The sequence below is a fragment of the Pollachius pollachius genome (assembly GCF_949987615.1).
Source record: "Pollachius pollachius genome assembly, chromosome: 9".
Taxonomy (NCBI): domain Eukaryota; kingdom Metazoa; phylum Chordata; class Actinopteri; order Gadiformes; family Gadidae; genus Pollachius; species Pollachius pollachius.
Window position 1 is genome coordinate 7,165,620 of NC_136942.1, and position 22,387 is coordinate 7,188,006.

The 22,387-nt window shown below is 47.7% G+C and overlaps 1 protein-coding gene across 1 annotated transcript in view; it reads right to left on the bottom strand.

Moving 5' to 3' along the window:
• The window catches only part of LOC307080070 (neuronal cell adhesion molecule-like), a 71,830-nt gene that overhangs the window by 43,637 nt on the left and 5,806 nt on the right, over positions 1-22,387 (bottom strand). The gene's annotated exons all lie outside the window — the stretch shown is intronic.

Here is a 22,387-nt window from a genome sequence, read left to right on the forward strand (position 1 = left end):
AATTGTCTTTGTCATCTAGAGGTAGTTTCACGCGTATAAGTTGCCGGAGAAAATCTGTGTTCCCTTCCAAAAATCTGCACCACATACACAATTCCCCAAATGCCTGGCTGTTCCAAGCTGATTCTGGTGACTCTGTGAACATGTGGTGTTAACATAAGCGATAAATCAAAGGGAATGCACGCCAGGATACTGATTAACTTTATCGTGCATGATTGGCAGCATGCACCAGGCTGATAGAAAATCCGCAGTTGATTACTCAGAATGATGGAGGCAGAGGGCTTTTGTGCTACATCGGCAATCTATTTCTCTTCTATTGGATTCTCTCCTTTCTCCGTATTTCTCTCTCTGAGCTCCCCTTTCCCTGGCTGTTTGTTATGTTGCTATTCAGTTCGTCCATTTTATTTTTCTGCCTACCCTTGTTATCTCCACTAATAGCTAACTCTGGACTTATTCAGTGTCTGCTCCTAATCCTCTCCTTTTGTTCTCTCCTCTTCTCTCGATTCCTCTGCCTTCCTCACCTCTTCATTTTTCTTCTCTTCTTTCTAGCATTTATTTTGCATCCTCCCTTCCCCATTATATCTAATTTCTTCTCATCTCATCTTCTCTCCCTTATTCTTCTCCTCTTTTTATCCCTCTCCTCTCCTTCTCTCTCTAGTCTATTCCTCTTCTCTCCCTTTCTCTCTCCTCTTCCCTCTCTGCTCTATTATTCTCCTCTCTCATTCCCTTCCCTTTCCCGTTCTTTCTTCTCTCCCCTCCTCTCCTTCTCCAACCTTTATCACTTCTCCTTCCCTCGCCTCTCCCTTTCTTTCTCCTCTCCCCCTCCTCTCCTTCCCTCCCCTCTCCCTTTCTTTCTCCTCTCTCCCCCCCCCCCCCCCCCCCCCCACAGTCAGTGTGTCTACCAGGGAAAGTGGGTAACATGAATCAATGTCTGTGGTCCGAGGCATCTAATCGGAGGACCTGTGTCAGAGCAAACATAGAGATACCCATTGGAATCGATAGGTAAAATGATTGGAGAAGCCAGTTCAATTCACTTCATGCAAGGGCTTATTGACTTCAGAGGTGGCACTAAATACGGTGGTGGAGGAGACCCCTTTGAGACCCCCTTCTGAATTTCCACTCCATTACATATGTACAGTTCTCCACACCAGTACACATATATAATTGGGAACACTGGCTTGGATACATTCTGTTGGAAACGTTCGATTTTCAGACATTTCCACAGTAAACTCGTGGTAGGCCTTTGTCTTGCAAACTAAAATAGATGCTTTCGATGTTAAAAAATATTGTCTGAAATATGTGGTACTAATTGCTGATTCTGTATCCAAATTATAAAACTGAAAGAGAGAGATTTGCCTGCTTTTAAAATATTCCATAGTAACAAATGTAAGTTGGTATATATCGTTATATTTAACATTAAGTGGGGTTAATATTGATCCTTTATCATTTGTCCTTTAGTGGAAGCAACGAAGAGTGCACTCATACATTCAGGCCCCAGTAGGGTTGGGCCATCTGCCCCGAGGACGCCCCCATGGGGAGGCTGAACCCGGTCCCTCTCTGCTGGGAGGCCAACTCCCTGGACACTACATCATCCTGGCTCAACTCCCTCCCAGGACACGCCCAACGCCCATAAACACCCTACTGGAAAGTGAGGACCCGCATTGAAACCTTTCCGAATCAGCCCGCATGCAATGTAGGCACAACAACAGAAGTTACTTATAGCGTCACTTAACATCATCCGTGCTGCTGCTCTTCTTGGCACCACCCCCCCTTAAATGAACGTGACAAGCCACACCCGAATCAACCCTTTCAATTCCCCGGTTGAACTATTGCTTTTTCCTACACAGCTCAACAGGCCTAGGCTCTGGCCTGTTGTCTGCTGTGATCTATAAATATAATAAAGGGAGAGGTGACCTCTGCCAAATCCTGTTTGACAGCGCCCATGCCGTCAAAGGCTGTCTCTCCGTCTGTGACAGCTAGCCTGCCAGAGTAAGACGGCGGGCCAGTCGACCATCCCTGCTGTCACACCTCTACACCCCCCTCCACTCCAATCCACCCCCCCCCCCACACACACACACACACACACACACACACACCAATCCATCCACACCCTTCCACTCCCACCTTTCCCTCCTGAACATGTTAGAATCAGTGCGGACACACATGTCCAGTCTTGGCTGCCATGGTGATGGGAAGAGAAGGGATGGGGGAGTGGAGGCTGAATAGCCCTGAGAGAGGGAGAGAGAGAAAGAGAGGTAGAGAGAAGGAGAAAGTGGTGTAGAGAGAGAGAGAGAGAGAGAGAGAGAGAGAGAGAGAGAGAGAGAGAGAGAGAAAGAGAGAAGGAGAGAGTGGTGTAGAGAGAGAGAGAGAGAGAGAAGGAGAGAGAGAGAAGGAGAGAGTGGTGTAGAGAGAGAGAGAGAGAGAGAAGGAGAGAGAGAGAAGGAGAGAGTGGTGTAGAGAGAGAGAGAGAGAGAGAGAGAGAGAGAGAAGGGGAGCAGTAGAGAGAGAGAGAGAGAGAGAAGGAGAGAGTGGTGTAGAGAGAGAGAGAGAGAGAGAGAGAGAGAGGTGGAGAGGTAGAGAGAGAGAGAGAGTTAGGTAGGTAGAGCGTGAGAGATGATACCAGGTTGCAGCAGGCTCCACTTTACCAAACCCTTCACAGCAAGACAATGGCCCTAATACCATAGGCTTACAAAGGGGGTCAGAAAGGCACCACTAAAGTATTTATGCAAGCATGTACTTTAGTATCGTCTGATACCAATGATTTCATGCAATACCAGTGGGATTCAGGAGGAGGAGGCCAAACTGTAGAAATGAGTGAAACGATTTCCATCTGCTGTTTTCTGTTTTCTAGAGTTTGGGCGATGTTCATTATAACTATTTTTAGGTCCTTCCCTTCAAGCTCAGTCATATAGCATAATCAAGGCATAATCAAGGCATAGACATTCATCATCCAGAGTACATGAGCAATGCATGAAGGTGTGTTTGTGAGGCGATGGTGTGAGCAGAGTGGGATGTGGACCGCTAGAAGCTTCGAGAACAGCCAGACTCAGACAAGCCAAGGCAGCAAGGTGCAATTTTACATTTGTCACAAGCGCCTGTTCCTCCTGGCGAAGTGGATACACTGGTTCATTTGTCTGTGTGTGTGTGTGTGTGTGTGTGTGTGTGTGTGTGTGTGTGTGTGTGTCTGTGAATCTGTCCGGTGTGTATGTGTGTGTGTTTCAGTGTGTTGATGTGTGTGTGTTTTTCTATGTGTGTCTGTGTGTGTTTTTCTGTGTGTACGTGTGTGTTCGTGTGTGTGTGTTTGCTCATGGAGCAGAGCAACAACACAGCAGCCTGTAGGTTTAACGTTCTAATGAGAACCCAAGCGGGGCCGCGGACAAGCCTTCCAATCAAGCACCATTCTAGGGAGCTGAGATAATTAGAGCGGCCAAACTCTCACACTCCCTGCCACGAGTTCCCCTCGCATCACAGGGAGGGGTCCATATATACTCCAAATATAGAGCTGTTGTTTATTGTCATTACAATGGGGATAGGTTCCTCCAATTCAGCGAAAAATAACTAACTAACAGGTTGATCAACAGCTTGAGCAATTACCGCAGGGCAACAAAACACCCCTGCTCCTGGGATTATTCAGAATATGGACTATTTTTGGCACAGAACGATTTCCACAAACACACAACTTTTGGTGAGGACAAGTGCACACACTAAGCCGACGGCAGGACTAACTAACCATCTATGTACCCAGAATAAATCAAACAGAGCGAATACTTCACCTTTTATTGATGTCTGTAGCTGTCAACAGAAAACAAGTGGTCCCTCCATGCAGGGATCGACAAAGTCAGAGATCCTGTGAGATCCTGTGAGATCCTGAGAGATCCTGAGAGATCCTGAGAGATCCTGAGAGATCCTGAGAGATCCTGCTACTCCAAGCGATGCTGCGCTCCTCTCACTCACACACAGAGAGTGAGGGAGAACGAACGGGGTCCCTTTCACTCGTATACTCCCCCCTCCCTCCCTCCCTCCCTCCCTCCCGGCCCGTCCCTACCCTAACCCCTATCCCGACGCAGAGGGACACGCCCCCTTTTACCACCACAGCTCCCCCCCTCCCCAGCTCAACCTCCCGCCCACCCTGGCTCTCACAGTGGGATTAAAACTGGCTTTTGTGTCGCCACAATAGGGGTTAAACATTTCCTGGTATCAGTTGAACGCCACCACGGTCCAAAGTAACAGGGCAAGTTGTTTTTTTTTTTCATCATTCTTCCAAGACCCTGTTTTTTTAAACCAAGAATGACGGAGAATATAGGAGAGAGCGGCAGGCGACTTTTTTTAGTTCACTTGACATATAGGGGTAAATGAAAGGGGCAGCCAGCAGTGCACATCGCGTGGCAAAGTCTCCCATTAAATTGCGGTTCGCCCTTTTATGCCGCTAAACCGACATCATAATGCCATGTCAAATTGAATTGCACAAGAGCAGCCAGGCAGCTCCCCCCCCCCCACCTCCCACAACCCCCCGGGCCCCCAGGAACGTCCCTGATGCCTGGCGGATGGGCGGAGTGGGTTCCAGCAGAAATTAACCAAATGAAAAGGTAGATGCCTCCGGGGCCCCCGGCCACCACCAATACACTTCCCCCTGTCGGGCAGTGGGAAGCAGGGGGAGCGAGAGTTCACCTTCACACAACAGATGTCCTCTGCAATCTAATCTGGCCGACCCCAAAGAAACGGAAGCCCGTTTTACTGCCCTCTCCTCCTGGCCTGGCAGAATCGCTATCCTTTAACAAAAAAATAAAAAGGAACAGAGAGAAGGGGAGCCCTTTTGACGCCCGTTTGCTATGGTTGCGGCGGGGAGACAATGGAAGGAGCCGGCCCTTTGAAAGAGTCACAATTCATTCTCCCGCACCTCTGAATAATGTTTCTCCCCCAGTACAAAGCCAGGCAGAATGTAACATAATCTACCTCAAAGTACATTGTCTCTGCTGCACAACAATGACCCAGCCCTGCGCTTCAAACCCTCGTTTGGGGTTTCTTTTGGTGCTTCCCATTATGATCGGTGGCGGTCGTGTGTTATGGTCTGGGAATTTATTCATGTCACACGGGCACAATGGGAGACAGTTCCACATTTTAATGTATAATATCATGCATAATGAAATGCATAATTGATATCCCATTTCCATAATGAAAACCGGGGTGAATCACATTATTGTGAGAGTTTTATCGGTGATCAAGTGTACTTAATTTCTTATGTGTTATAACAAACGCACTAAAAGGAAATGACTACATTGTTGAGGCGAACGCACAGAGCTCAAAGTCTCTTGGAGCGCGTGTGTGCGTTTGTGTGCGGCTGCATGTGTGCGCGTGTGCGTGTGTGCTTTCTCAGCGTTTAACGGCCCCACATGGGAGCTCATTCATTTCACAAAATTCATAAAGTAAGCCGTCGATCAGTTTGGTGGCATGCATGGCTCGGAAAAAAAGGGACGAAAAATGATGGATAGCGCGGTGGAGGTATATGGATTTACTGTGACATGCATCAAACGGAGGGGGCCGTACTTCACAGAGCGAGGGGGGGAGAGGGACCAAGTCTAATGAGCATTATTTCTGCACATTGACTCCGTTGAGCCGGAGACACTGGGCAAACCCCCGCGGCCCATTGGTGGCCAGCCTCACACAGGGAAGGCACTGGCGGCCTCATTGCTCTTTGTCACCAGACCCAATGGAAGAACAATATTTCAATGCCGGCTGCATATTTCAATGGCAACTTTTAACACAACAACGTTCTCGCTGCTGGGGAGGGCCGGCCGGGCCCTCCTAACTAGAACCACACTGTGTGTGTGTGTGTGTGTGTGTGTGTGTGTGTGTGTGTGTGTGTGTGTGTGTGTGTGTGAAACACAGCGTGAGAGAGAGAGAGAGAGAGAGAGAGAGACAGAGCGAGAGAAGTAGAGGGAGAGATATAAATGGAGTGTCAGAGAGGGAAGTAGAAAGAGGTAGAAGGAAAGAGAGCGAGCGAGAGACACTGTGAGCAATAGAGAGAGAGAGAGAGAGAGAGAGAGAGAGAGAGAGAGAGAGAGAGAGAGAGAGAGAGAGAGAGAGAGAGAGAGAGAGAATCAACACATGCATGTTGCTCTCAGTGTGTACAGAGAGGACTCCCTTCAGGTTCTCTATTGAAAACTCTGAATGGTGGACAAATGTGATTGGCTCCTGGGGGTGGGGGGGGAATATGTTCAATGCTTTCTCAAGGCCAGCGAGAAACCAAGCGGGTTAGAGTTGGCACTTGTAAAATACTTCACTCTTGTCAAAGCCAAAGTGAAGGGATAAGTGGAGGAAAGATGTATTGCTCTCCACGTTTGTTGTCCTTCTCAGAAGAATGGTGGATTCTATTTTCTTTACTTCCCTTTCTGAACTCGTTTGTTCGAGTCGGTGTGTGTGTGTGTGTGTGTGTGTGTGTGTGTGTGTGTGTGTGTGGGAGAGCCTACGTGCCGTTTTACTAGTTCTACGTACAACATTTGAGGTCGTTTCAACAAACACTCTGATTGCTTCCTCCTCCTCCAAGTGCTAAAACACAACAATGGGCTGATTAACACAGCCACAGCTGTCCTCTGCTGTTTTAATTCATAACACTAACAAACAAAAGCCCCGCTTCAACCCGTCAACTCGCTTATTTCTCCGGGGACAAACACGCTCCCACAAAATATACATTTTACTCGCACCATGTGGACGGTGCGTTTCGGTAAGGTAAAATCGTCGCTGTGCAGCCAACAAAGCTTTTATTGTATTGGTGATCTATCTGTTGTGGTTTAACCAATGTGCATTAAAGTGTGGCCCTGCTGGTGATACATGCATCTGATTTAGAAGGGGGGCTATGGGAAGACAATGGGACCGCCGTCTTAAGGGAATTTACATGAATTACAGAAAGGGGCCCGCCAAGATTGTCACGACCTCTGTGTGGCTTTTTGAGACTAAACCAGACCCTGGCTCCACCCATGAACACACATACAAATCAGACACTCTCACACACACACACACACACACACACACACACACACACACACAAACCCACACATTCATGCACACACACATATTGATGCACACACAAACATGAACACACACACATATACAGACATTCATGCACACAACACAAACAGACAAATTCGCAGTCACACACACCAATGCACACACACGCATTCACACGCAAACACACACACACACACACACACACACTAACACACTGCACACACACACTCACAAAAACCCCATGCAAATCACACAACCACACATGGTACTCATTATACACACACTCAACATCTCAACATTAAGGACACCCCCTTCCCCACACGCACAAACAAACAAACACAAAGGCATTTCAAAATCATAGATATGCAAAAACAGATCTATGACACACACTTTACTCACAATACACACAGATTAACTCAACTCACAAACACTTCATGAGCACAAACACACCCACACACTCACACACACACACACAAAGAAACACACAGAAACACACACACACACGCACACTAACACAAAGACACACACACACACAAAGAAATAAACAGAAACACTCAAAACACACACACACACAGACGTGGACACACACACACACACACACACACACACAAAGACACAGACTCACACAAAGAAATAAACAGAAACACTCACAACGCACACACACACAGACGTGGACACACACACACACACACACACACACACACACACACACACACACACACACACACACACACACACACACACACTAACACAGACTAATAAAGCTGGTTGAGATTGGTCTCCATGGAGCCATGAGCCTGGGCGGCCGGGCTGGAGTGTTAACACGCTCTCAGACAACGGGGAGTCCAGGGAGCCGAGAGGGAGAGAGACAGAAGGGGGGAGAGAGAGAGACGTGGCAGCCCCATACACAATGCAGGCATGGGGCAGGGATGGAGATTTACCACCCACAGGCAGCAGCTACCCTAAGAGCTACCCTAAGGTTAAGAACCTGCATTGTACCGCCGCCTCGTATTTCTCTCAACTCAAACAACGGTTCGGGGCACTTTTTTTTTGTTAATCACACACACACACACACACACACACACAAATACACACACACGCAAATGAAGTAGGCGTGGCCCTACATCTAAATCAACGGCGGAAGTGGTCACATATAAATGCTATAAATACATCCCGTCATGACATTTGTGTTCCTAAAAAGAGAATCACGATCAAATAGCTAATGAAGACGTGCGACGCGTGACAAAGCAACACACTGCACCCCAGAACACCTTTGCATGACCCTTTCCTCCGGCTCTGGGTCGCACAGATTGTGACTGACTTGGCTGACACATGCAATACACTGTGAGGCAATAAGGCAGCCAATCCCGTGTTATAATGAGCAGCCTGGTCGCCATGCTTAATACAGTAGGTGGGGGGCTGTCCCCCATGAGGGAACAGCATCTGAAGACGTAGGAGGACCTGGAAGGGGTCCAATGGGTTTGAAGTGGGTTCCCCCCCCCCTCCCCCACACTTCTTCCTTGTGCTCCAGGCTGCCACCGTAAGAAGATGATCCTTCCATCGAGGGGACCCGGACGCACAGGCAGGAGATACACACGCCCAGAAGGAGACGCAAGAGGGAGAACATGTATGTGTCCGTACTACACACACATTCTCACACGTTCACACGTTCACACGCACACACATACACACACACACACACACACACACACACACACACACACACACACACACACACACACACATTCACACACACACGAAAACTCATTCACACACACACACACACACACATTTACACACACACAAACACATTCACACACATACACACACATTCACACACAAACGCAAACTCATTCACACACACACGCACACACAAACACAAACACATTCACACACACACACACACACACACACACACACACACACGCAGACACACACAGATTTACACAAATGCACCAGAGATGGCTTGTACGTACACACACCCATATACAAATACCAACAGGTAGAGGGACACAAGCTACAACACAGACACACCCACAGACACACACAACCACGCACATGCACAATAGATAGCATGTGTATAAATACCCACACATACTTACATACAGGAACAGAGTGACACATGCTTCTACACACAAACACACTCATACTCAAACTCATATAGACACAACCACAGATGTAACTATCGTGACACACAAACATACAACACGCACAAGGGACAGGATCTAATATATGTACACAACCACACCTGCATACTGGAGTGACAAATGCAACTTCATACACGCACACACATGTACACACACACACACACACACACACACACATATAACTACTGATACACACACACAAACACATGCACAAGGGAAGGGATCGGATGTTTGTACGCAGCCACACATACATACAGGTATGGTGACACACAACTACACACACATGCAGGCACGCACACAAACACACACACGTATAGACACACACACACACACACGCCGGCAAAACAACACACATCCATAATTCCTCTCCCAGTTGTCCCCAGAAGGCGTGTGCATGCATGTGAGCACCTCCAATGTGTTTACACACCAGGACCAATTTTCATCGCCGTCTGTGCGCGGCATATGTGATCGACGCGGTGGGGGGGGGGGGGGCGGCGTCCAGACGGTTGGTTATACTCATCACGACCCAAAGCTAATAAACAAGCTCAGCCCCAGCAAGCCCCCCATCTCCGGCTCCCTGCTAGCCCAACACTAGTGACAGCCTGTCATACCGACGCGATTAAAGGAATGACCCGGCCAGGAGAGACTTAGGGAAAGCGTGCCACCTCCGACGTCTTCTGTGTATCAGTGCTGTCAGTGTTTAAAACCCAGTCCCTCCTGAGTCGCTGCTCTTATCTCCCGTGTCCCGCCTCGACTCATCCTCTTCATGGCTAAGCACTGCAGCAATCTGGGCTTTCATTTCTGCTTCTCTTTTACGAGGCGTTCTCCGGAGCTAATTCGCGGTACCCTGTGTAGCTAGCTACCTTCGGCAGCGGCGGAGGAGGGAGGAGAGGGGCTTTGTGTATCTGGGGGTGCGCGTGATGTTCTTTGAAGTAGCAGCCTATACTTTCATGTATGTGGCAGCAGACGGAATTAGATTGAGTGTGTGTGTGTTTTCTGTTTTGGCCTCCTCCTCTGGTCTCTGTTTCTCCTCCTTCCCTCCTGCTCTCCTCACCCACGCTGGGTCCAGCTCTCTCACCAGCTGTCTCTATTCACCAGCCTCTGACCACACACACACACACACACACACACACACACACACACACGCACAGATGTAGAGTGCATGTAGACGCATGTGCCATGTTAGCCCACACATACGACCCACTATGCACACACACACACACACACACACACACACACACACACACACACACACACACACACACACACACACACACACACACACACGTACAGTGATGGGCCTTATTAGCACACTCATACGACCAGCACACACGTCACATACACAAACATGCATGCAACCAAGCACACATACAAATGCATGCAATTGCATTCACACATGCACGCAAGCACCCACATTCCCACACATAACAATTTCATTATTAAATAGATGGCATTGTTATGTGTGCATATAGTGTGCATATATACATTTAGATGCATGCATCGCCTGTGCGCCAAGAAGCTTTGCATATATCATGATACAACAATAACCCTGCAAACAACAGCGCAAGCAAAAAACAGAATATCCAGAGATATTTAGTCATTCCTGTGGAACACCAAATTGGAGTTTGGTCATGTGACGTCTTGCTCAGGAGCGTCCTATGGATTATATGGACAGGAAGTCATCCTATATGAATAGGAAGCCCCGTGTGCGACCCTGAGACACCGGTTGTATACCAATCAGCTGGCTGCTGACGGAGAGACCACCGCTAAGGGGATCGGCTTTACATTCTGCGGCCTGACCCAAGAGGTACAAACACCCAGCCACCCACCAGCCATACACCAACCCATCCACCACCCAGCCACCACCACATCAACCAACCCATCCACCAACCCATCCACCAACCCATCAACCAACCCATCCACCAACCCATCAACCAACCCATCAACCAACCCATCCTCCTGCGATCCTCTGACCCATCCACCAACCCATCCACCAACCCATCCACCAACCCATCAACCAACCCATCAACCAACCCATCAACCAACCCATCAACCAACCCATCCTCCTGCCCGCTCCATGCCACCTGGGAGACTGCAGGTGAAACAGATGGCCGGAGCAACGGCAGGCGGGAAAACCTCTGCAGGGACGGCGGTAAACACTATAAACGCTTTGGCTTAAAGTGTGTTCATGTAAAACGTCCCAAACGCAAAATAAACCACGGCTCCTTCCTCGGAGGAGCTGACGAAGGCGTACGCCTGAATGACCTGAAGACACATATTTTATTTATCTACATTTTGTCATCGAAACCAAAGTTTGTAAGTGTGTGCGACGAGCGCAATGTGTTGGCGTTGTAAAATATTATATTTTAAGGAAGCAAAGACAAGAGCAGATGCTTGGATGATGTATGCAGTTAATCTCATGCATTCAGATAGCAACTACTATCCTTTTTCAAGACAAGCAACAGAGAGCCAGCGTGGTGTCAGAAGTGTCAATCAATAATGAAAAACAAAGTTATTCTCGGTGTGGATGAGAGCGCTCCACCAACGGTGCAGGGGAGAGAGAGCAGCAGACAAGCGGGGGAAAAGGAAAGCACACACACGCACGCTCACGCACACGCATGCACACAGCATAGGTAGGTATAGGGAAAAAAAAAGAAAAACGGTTTTCGAGGAGGATGTCAAGGTTTTTCTGCTAACTCCTGCTAACACACATACTTGCAGCTATACCTTGACACGTTTGGATGCAATCCGATGCATTCTGCATCTCCCCGCCCCGCATCTCCCTTCCACCACATGTCCCCACATGTCCATCTCTCTCTGGTCCGCAGAGGGAGTCTAAATGGGGCTTGGCAGGCTTCTGGAGCCAGGCACTGTCCCCTCAGAACCAGAGGCAGGCCTCTCTACTCCCTGACCACCCGCTGACCCCAGCACCTCAAGCCTCTCAGTCCACCTGCCTGGGCCCTTGGCACCCGCTGGGCCCGGCTCCCTGGTGCAGGACACAGCCCAGGGACAATAGAGAGGTACCACGTCGTCTGCCCTGCCTCCCAGAGGGCGGCACACTGCAACGTGGGTCAGACAGTGAGGAGAGAGGGAGAGGGAGAGGGGGGGGGAGAGAGGGGGGGGGGGGGAGGGAGAGGGGGAGGGAGAGGGAGAGGGGGGGGGAGAGAGGGGGGAGGGAGAGGGGGAGGGGGAGGGAGGGAGAGGGGGAGGGGGAGGGAGAGGGAGAGGGAGGGAGAGGGGGAGGGAGAGGGGGAGGGAGATGGAGAGGGAGGGGAGGGAGATGGAGAGGGGGAGGGGGAGGGGGAGTGAGAGGGAGAGGGAGAGGGAGAGGAAGAGGAAGAGGGGGAGGAAGAGGGGGAGGGGGAGGGGGAGGGAGAGGGGGAGGGAGAGGCACAGAGACAGAGACTGAGCCAGAGACAGAGATTTAGAGATATATATAAAGATATATAGATAAATAGACGGATGGATACAGAGAAAGAGAGAGAGTGAGAGACGGTTGACACCAGAGACACAATACGGTTGGAGAAGGAAAAAGGGACAAAGAATAAAGATGATTGCTTTCTGTGAATCAGTCTTTAAACCCACATTCAGCGGCGCTCTGTATGTATTTGTCTCCAAAACAAACCCAGCGGATGCCTTCTGTTTAATGGACAACTGAGTGGGATGCAACATGGCCATGCACTGTTTAATTACAACATTGACTTCACTTGTCCATGAGCATGCCTCAGACGCTTTTGAGGACACACACACACACACACACACACACACACACACACACACATACAGCCAACAGCACACCTGCCACAGGGTAGATAGGATTTACCACTGCATCAATAATTCACCCACACATGTAATGCCGTTGGCCCGGGCCCGCTTTCACACACACACACGCACACGCACACACACACACACACACACACACACACACACAGCTATAATCCCCACACACCCTTAACCACACACACACACACACACACACACACACACACACACACATATAAAACCCACATGATCACACATTAAATCCCCCCCTACAGACAACTTGCTTTTCTTTAGGTAACCAATAGCTTCTGTGGCGCAGGCTGTGGTCACCAGCGGTGGCACCTCAGCCTGCCGTCCGGGGAACAGCGGGTACCCATTGTAGGAAGTGGCCGTGCTCTGAGGCGGTCACGTTCCCCGGTGATTGATCATTTTTTAATCAAAGAGAAACTAGGCTGGTTTATAACAACCGCTCGCTGTGTGCTGTGCAAACACACACACACACACACACACACACACAAAAACACGCACACACGTACAGGCACATTTACACACATGTGACTACACACACACACACCTGCCCAATTGTGAATACCCACACTCGTGTGCGCACACACAAACATGCACACCTACACGCTGACAGTCACACACACACACACACACACAGTCACACAGACTCTTCGACACACACATGCACTCACGGATATGCATGCACGCACACATGTACCAACACACCCCCACACACACTCACTGATGCCCTCACACATAGATACACACAAATACACAAACACGAATAAAAACAGTTTGAGGGGGTAGTTGCAGGTGTCAGCCTGTACTATTCTTAGAGCCACCTGAATACAAGCAATGCTCTTGGGCTTCCGATACTCCAGAACCATCAGGTGCCTCCCGCCCAAAGCAGGCACAACGGTGGGCCACACACACACACACACACACACACACACACACACACACACACACACACACACACACACACACAACGTCTCTGCGGGAGACAGCAGTGCCTTCATCTTCTGCCCCACATGGCGCCAACATCGTGAGACAGCAATTCTCCCTGTCAATCACCAAATCAAACACGCAAAACAAACAAACAAATCGTGAAAAGACTTTCTGCACACAACAAGAAGTCAAAAAAAGATTTTGGAAAACCGCCCCGGGGATGGAAAGGCACTGCTGTGTTTAATTTGTTACCATGCAGTCGATATGCATCCCCGGCTAGCACTGAGTTGGTATGGCTGGGCTGTCCTTCCAGCGGCCTCCTCCCACTATTGGATTCAGACTAATGGGATCCAGAGTCTATTTTTTTCTCCTGATGTTGCACCAGGAAGCCCAGTACCAGGAACCCGCAGTCGACTCAGAAGCCCGACCGTCAGAAGAGCAGCGATTGAATCAAAGGTCACAAAGCGATGTCCTCTATGGATAGATAATGTCATCTGGATGCTGTTCGATAAAACAATGACTGTTCTTATCGAAAAGTCGACGATGTATAAATTTGGTTTTAATGTGGGACAGTGCTAATATTGATCAAATGATCCATTAGCACTTTCACTGTTGATTGAAGTAGCTTGAGAGTCGAATGTTTGCAGGATATAAAATCCCAGACCACCTAGCATGAGGTAATGCACTGGTGATGGTGGTTCCCATTAGCCTAAGGGTCCTCTAGAAATCAACAACATGTAAACATTCATTGGAATGAATGATTCATGTTTGGTCAAATTTACAGCTTGTAAATATTGCACCGTGGGGCAGGCTATTTGAAACAGTTATGTTTTTTTTTTAAGATTAATTCATTCACACATTGTTTTTTTAATTCTCCCTCTATTCAAGCATGAGGCGGCTGGGGCAATTTGTAAAGTTGGGAACAATTGGGTTGTTCTTTTCGCCAAATCTGCATAATTATCGAGGTTAAATTCAAGCTTGCGCGCCATTGTCTTTGAATAGGCCTGCCCCGGCTAAACGGAATACATTAGTGACATACTGATAGATTAGTGAGGCTGACAGACAATCCCTGGCTGGGTGGAAGGCTGCAGAAGAGAAACTCTCTCCATGGACGAAGGTCTAGTTCTACTCAAACGGCATTATGTCCTAAATTGCAGCCACATTAATTATGTCTCTGCTTTCTTTTGGAATAGTACCGCTATATAATTAGACTTCACCAATGAGATAATAGCATACTTTGTAATGAGAGAAATGTGTATGTGTTTGATTATGTTGGAAGGAACTGAAATTTGCTAAATAAATAGTTTGATAGCTTTTCAGATCAATGTTTAGTGTTAAGAGGACTATGGTCTTTATTATCTCAAATTAATAACACACTTATGTATTTTATGAACCCAATAATATTCTGATAAACGGTAGTTGCTGTCTTTGAGGTTGAAAACAATATCCAAGTAATACTGTCCCCAGCCAATAGTAAGAATGATGTGGGTTTGTTGGGGGCAAGGGTAGACCCCTAAAGTGTGTCGTACATCACCTGGCCCAATAAGCGACGATGGTTCGCCTCAGCGGATATGCCATTTAATAATTGCCTAAAGCTATGCAAAAATGCCAACACTGTTAATATGTAGGGAATGGTTTGCAAGTGGCAATTAAGGAACAGTGAAAATTGCCAGCATGGTAAAATATATTACGATGACAAACAAATTAATGGGTTTACCTTGTAGTGTTTCCAGGGCGCTGGTTTCACAACAACTGTACAACCTCTATGCATCACAACTCTCCCACTCTCCTAATGGAAATATATGCCCAGATCTAGACATTTCATAAATGTGTTAGGGTTCCGCTTTAAACATTGTTTAGCCATAACTATATAGAATACAATTGTTCTTACCAGCAGCAGTACAGCTTCTGCTTATCTACTCCGCTTCAGCGGTCTCATCCAGGTGTACTTCCTTACTTAGCTGGCTCATCCAGCAGCAGTCCCGGCCTTTATTGCTCCTGGTGACTTCCTTTGTTTGGCCCCCCTGCCTTCCGGCCCAGGGAGCCCGGGGGTTAATGTACTTAGCTCGTCTGTGACTTGTGTACGATCTCAGCGCTGCCCTCGACCGTTCTCATGTCTTGACATGATGGATGTGTGGCCTTGACATGACTGAAGGCCAGGTGGCTGGCTGAGTAGCGAGTCACCTTGGAGAGCCCTTGTCAGCACGGATAAGCCCTCTGAGTGGTTAGTGCCTCGGCCCCATGGCGGCACTGTAAGTGCTCCCTGTCTCCAGGCTGTTCTTGTAGGCCCCTGAAGTCACAGCTCAAGCAGGGGAAGGTGCGGACCCTCAGCCAAAGACCAGTCTGTGGCTGGAGGGGGGGTCCCATGCAGGCCTCCATGTGCTTTACGCTTCAGTGATCAATTAGAGCCAGCGGGAGGCGTGCAGACAATGCATCGTCCAAGCGGAGTCGGAGCTCAACGTTGATTTTAGTGGCGTCGTTGAGGAGGGTGTAGTGGGGCTGCTGTGTGCCTGCATCACACAGAACAGCCCTTAGGCCAGACAACTTGGTACATAGGGAGCCTCCTCATGTCTTTATTCAAAATCTACAAACAACAAACCCCAAGACAACAGGTACTAGTCCAACAAAGAACGCTAATCGTTTAACTAGAGGGCTTTCTTTTCAACCCCCCCCCCCCCCCCGCCGGTTAATCCTATGTAGGCAAGGTGTTTGAACATTTCCCGGCTCTTGATTTACTGAATCTTAAATCTTGGCTTTGGTTCTCTTACAGGAATACACCAGCCATGGTGGAAGCCACATCAAAATCTTGCCAACAGGAACAATGTTCATTGAAACCAATCTCCCTTTTTTGCTGAATACAAGCGTGAAGAACCAACACCTTTGGAAATGTATTTTAAGGCAAATTCGTCAATCCCTCAAGTTTCCTGCCCAATTAGTATCGGTCGCAAGTGCTGACAGACCCATTCCTCGGCCACAGTGCACTCAGTATTCTAGGAAGTAGAAATGTCCAGAAGAATAGCCAAGATCAGCACTTTACATAGCGTTTCCCCTGCCTGTGATGAAATCACAATACCAGTCGGAATAGCCCGCTCATTTTTCCTTTTCCAGCATACACCCATTATAGAGTGGCGAGTCAAAAAGCCCCACACAGCGGTAGGCATCCCCGTCCCGGTGAGCTTTTCATATGGAAAACAGTTTCCAATGGGCCCTGCATTGTGCCACTATAATACAGCGTCTGCTTTATGGCATGGAAAAAATGCATTGTCCCTTAGGGGTGGTGAATGAGCCATTGAGGGACTGCCAGGGTTTCTCCAGAGCACCGGGACTTTGACCATGACACATGCTGGTGGGTGGCGGTCAAGCACCCAGCGCAGTGCCCACCGACACAGGGGCTGGTGTTGAGAAGAGGACGGCCTCTCCAGCCACATAGCAGCACCTGTGTGAAGTGGGACGAGGCTAGCTTTCCATAGCTCAGTCGAGTTAAGGGTGATGCGGTAAAAGGTCACCAGAAAAGAATATCCAGAGTGTACTGTTGTAGAGCACAAAGCGACCCATGTTCCGCATGAGGGAACGGGGGCAGGAAGTCTCAACGTATCAGGCCTGTAGGACTCGCTAAGAGGCAAAGTGCTGCAGTATGACCTGGAGGCCGGCCAGGTGGGAATGAGACACTATGCAGTCAGACACAGAGAGAGGTACACTACTATGGCCCCTTTTTCCCTGTAACTCTGCATTAAAGATTTAGTGCGGCACTTGTTTATGCAACAAGGGCTCCATTGTGAAGTATTGCAGTAAAACTTCTCATTGTGAGAAGTGCTTGGTGGCACCATAATGTAAACCAATCTGTGTAGTGCACAATTATTCTAACTGTAGAAGTTCAGAAAAGTTTTGATTAGTTTTTTGGAGACTTTCTGTTAAATGGACGAACCGGCTGAAACTGAATGTTTTGGGCAAGTATTCGGCCTCCCCAGTGAAAATATTCTGATCCTCACTTCAAAGGAACTCAATGAAATGGTATGGATTTTTCAAATAACATTCACATTTGTTCCCAGTATACAAAAACCTTGAAGTGCTGCTCTTGAATCTAGTCCCAGCCGAGGAATGCAAATTGCAAATCAAATAGCTAGGTCAAATGAAAATCAACAATCCAACGCCGAGTTTTCTTTCCATATTACCATATCAAGCACATACCACAGTGGTAGCTAATTTTAACATCACAAAACAGAAATGTTGAGGTCCCTTAGGTTGGAATTTGCTAGGGGGGCCGAGTGAATGAAAAGGACTCTCGTGCAATTGTCCAATGTTATGTAAAAGAGACACTTTGAGACTGTTATACCATGTCTGATGAGAAGAAAGAAGTGGCACGTCAATCAAATTGAAGTGCTATGACAAGGTGTCTGTGGAAGGGTTCCTTAAAACCATTATGTTTAGACTCAGCACAATGAGTCTGGGAAACCAAAATGGAGGACAAAGAAGGATTGACCTCCATCATATTTGCAAATACGGTGCGTTTGGGTGTTTATTCAGGCTTCCTTCTTTATTGGTCAGCTCGGAATGGATTCGTTCAGAAGGGCCTTCAAGGACATGGTCTAACTGTTGCGTTTGAAAGACCGGGCCACCAAAATAACATACTGTATATAAGAAAATCTGATTTGAATTGACCCACAGCCCAAATACCAGTGGAAACAGCCTTGATGGGCTTTGTTATGGAGACACCAAAAGGGCAGAAAGAGTATTGTGTCTCTTTTTCCTGTTGCTATGTTCGAGGCTAGACTGAGACAAACAACGCACGGATAATAGAATCCCTCGGGAAGACTTACAAGACGACAAGCCCACCCGATGCTCGACTTAATATCCAAGACAAGAGGTTGAGAGATTGTCTGGGATACTGCTAGCAATACAATAACAAGGGAAATATCAGCATAGAGCTGCAATAGGTGGAGGCAAATGACACCGCGGAGACATGAGAAAGGGCAGCGAGGAGGGAGGGAGGGAAAGAGGACACATGGGAGTGGGACGTGGCTCTGAGGCCCCCCTACAGGTGTATTGTCTCCAGCATCAAAGAAACCCAGCTATATTTCAGACTGGCTGCACTGTGCATCCTGGAGAGACGGAGAGCATGTCCTGGTGCGATTTCTCTCTCTCTCTCTCTCTCTCTCACTCTCTCTCTCTCACTCTCTCTCTCTCTCACCCCGTCCTGACCCTTCATCCCCATTTACCGACCGCGTCCGTAGCTACTTTGAGCAAACACAGCACCCCCACCCTCAACCAGCAGGGGTTCCACGTAGCTTCCCTTGCGTTGAGTTATTCACTTCCAAAATGTATGGGGAGAAGTAATGACCACACTAAATGCATTTACTTTCTCATTTGACCCACACAAAATGAAGTAAGAGGGGGAAAAAGTCAGTAAAAGTTAGTAGGGGACCATAGCCTGCCCACACAATAAAGATGTTCACAAAAGGCCAGGGACCCCCTGCCTGTTTCGGTGTTGTCTCGCATGGCAGATTGGAGGACAGAAGGGATTAAAGCCTGCCAGGGTCTCTGCTGTAGCAGATCTGTCTCCCCATATACTTGTGTGTCGTTGCTACTTCTGAACTGGCTTCAAAGAATGGAAATACAATAGAACATTTTCAGGAAATGCTGTGTTCAGTTTTCGCCATCATCATCTGCGGAAAATGCTCCAGAATTTGGAGCAGAAATTGTTTGAACTCCTATGTTATGAACATCAACAAACAAGAACATGCACATGGGCTTGGTAAAAGCCAAGCCTTACCCATCATTTGCCTTTTGTCTGCTACTGGGAGGGTTATGACTGAATCATGGCTGATAGCGTCAAAGTGAGGCAAGGTTTACTAGCCTGATCCAACCTAGACGTCTGACTATGAAGAAGGTGTCAAACTGTTGCATTATGGCAGACCCTGAAGTCAAAGCCTTCAGTAAACTCAAGCTTATGCAGGTTGAATTATCGCCTCCTTCCAGGATGTTTTTTTTCCGTATGCGATCTGGCTAATCCAGGGGAGTTTGACTTGGGGCGCCCGATGCTTAATTGGATTTTTTCCCTTGAGGAAGAGTGTGGAGAATCCTATCAGCCAGGCCTCCGTCGTGAAGCTCCTCCATTTTGTGTGATTAGGTACGATACCACAGAGCAACGCCTACAAGTGTTAAAAAAACAAGCTAAATCGTAGTCATGAATCCATAAAACATACATATTTGTTTACTTCACACTTCACCTGAGGCCCTCTGGGGGCCGGCAACGCAAACATTGTGGTTCCGTAAAAACTCTTAAAAACGAAGGTAGAATCGTAGCACACATAGGATGGAAGGGATCCCACAACAAGTGGAAACCAGAGCCCTGTTTCGGATAAACCCGGTGAGTAGTGTTGCGTTCATACAATACGGGAAGTGTCTGATTACGACACAGGGAGTGTTCTACTTCTCTTATCACTCCCTAGAAGAATGGTGAGCAGACACCTGAGCAGAGAAACGTGGAGACGCCTCGCCTTACACTGCAATGTTTCACAGTGAAGAAAATACAGATATGTTATTGAAGGAAAATGATGAACTGAGGAAGAGAAGCTTGTCGAAGAGATTACATGAGCACAGTGCATGTCAAAGGTGCAAGGTCTAGGTTCCCTGAAGAGATCGAAAAATACCAACCGCGCTGATAAAATGGAGTCCAATGTGACACATAGCTTGAAATGAAAAAGCATTACATGGGAGACAAAGAATGAGATGATCGAGGTAGAAAAGAGGTTGGGAGAGACCAAGACAAATAAAAGTGAAACTGATCTGGACACCGAGAAAAGGGTAATTTGCTCCCTTATCAAACAGGCGTGTCCATACAATTTGGGACTGGGTTTTTATTATCCCGTAAACAAAGCCCCATCCTGAAGCAAGCGTGGCAGAATTTTCCTGATCCGCATGCAGCAACAATCTCTTCTTTCATACAAGCAAGCCAAATTACGACAGCAGCAGAGAATGTATTCAGCATGCTCTATGACTCCAGCCCCCACTCTACTGTACACCTCTGAATGTCAGCCACGATTGAAAACCTGACATCCAAACCCAGAGTGACTCCTCAATGAAACATCACAAGCGACAGAAATACAGACAGTGTGCTGTTATTCCCTCACAGCCGTTTGCAAGGATTGTGCTTTCTGTCACGAATCTAGCCGCTTTGAGTAACATGCCCATGGCTCATAGCCCTCCTGGCCCACGGTTCTGCTCAAAGGCTGAGGCGGTCATGGATCATTGTGCTTCAGGCTCCAAGGGGCCCCTAACCAACCAACCTCGAAGACCCAAGCTTTATGTCTGGCTCCAAGCAGAAAAAAAAAACGTAACCTCCATTGGCACAATGCCATCTACAATATTGAAATCCCATGTTAGACAGACAACACTGGGCTGATATATTCAAGCAGACATTACACAAAAGATAAATATGTTTCATATTTCAATAGAAAAATGGCGGCCAAGAAAACCTAATTCTTCAGCTCCTGTTCTCAAATATAAGCCTTTATTGAAGCTCTGAAACAAATAGTATGAAGCTTAAGACTCAGACAGGCCAGTCGTGGCCAGCGAAAAAGGTTTTTGCAGGCTTGCAGCGCATTTCCTAGGGTTATCAGGCCAGCCAGCCATTCGGGAGACACTGATAGATGGAGTCACCATTCGTTCATCCTCCTTCTCTTCTCCAGACCAGGCTCAGCCATCCCAGAGCAGGGAATTATCCAAGTGACAATGACATTCTTTCAGACACCAAAGAACGGCGGCTCTGAGAAGCTACTGCGAGGCAGACATAGAGATTACACTGATTGCTATGCCACTGCTTCTTGTTTGATCTGAAATTGCTCTGGCGTAGGGACGTGAGAATTGCCTGGATGATGTCCTTGAGTTATTGATTAATAAATTGCAGTGCTCATTTTGGAGAGCCCTGTGCAGACAGCTTCTTGTTCAACTGCTGCATCTTTTCACTGTAATTGTCCAAAACTCAAATGTATTTCTGAAGGGTTTATGAATCAGATTTTAAATAACCAGATAGGTTTGGTATGTATGGTTTTGACAAAAAAACTATTACCAGCATCAAGCAAGTCTCTGGGTACAGAAGTCCACATTGCGCATCTGATTAGAGTTATTGGTCTACTGGAACATCCCTTAATGTGATCTCTCTGAAAGATAAGCTGATCTGTGTTGGGAAAGGAAAGGCAAATGCTTTTAATGCCTCCATTTTATGAATCTAATGGTTTTTTGACCTCAATCTTCCATAAGAGGCAAAGATTATCTGAGTATAGATTATGCTTGTGCACAACATGTGGTATTAGGACAATAGAGCACATTGCCCTCGGCGGTATTTGTATCCCAGCGTTCGATGATTGGAAGGACATGAATGTCCTGACAAATCTCAACATTTGTTTACCATCCCAGCTCTTTGTCATTCCTCGCGATGGGGGAGAAAGAGAGAGTTTTTTCCCAGGATTCCTGTGGTTGTTTTTTTAAGGGGTACATGAGGTACACTGAGGGGGAGATGTAAA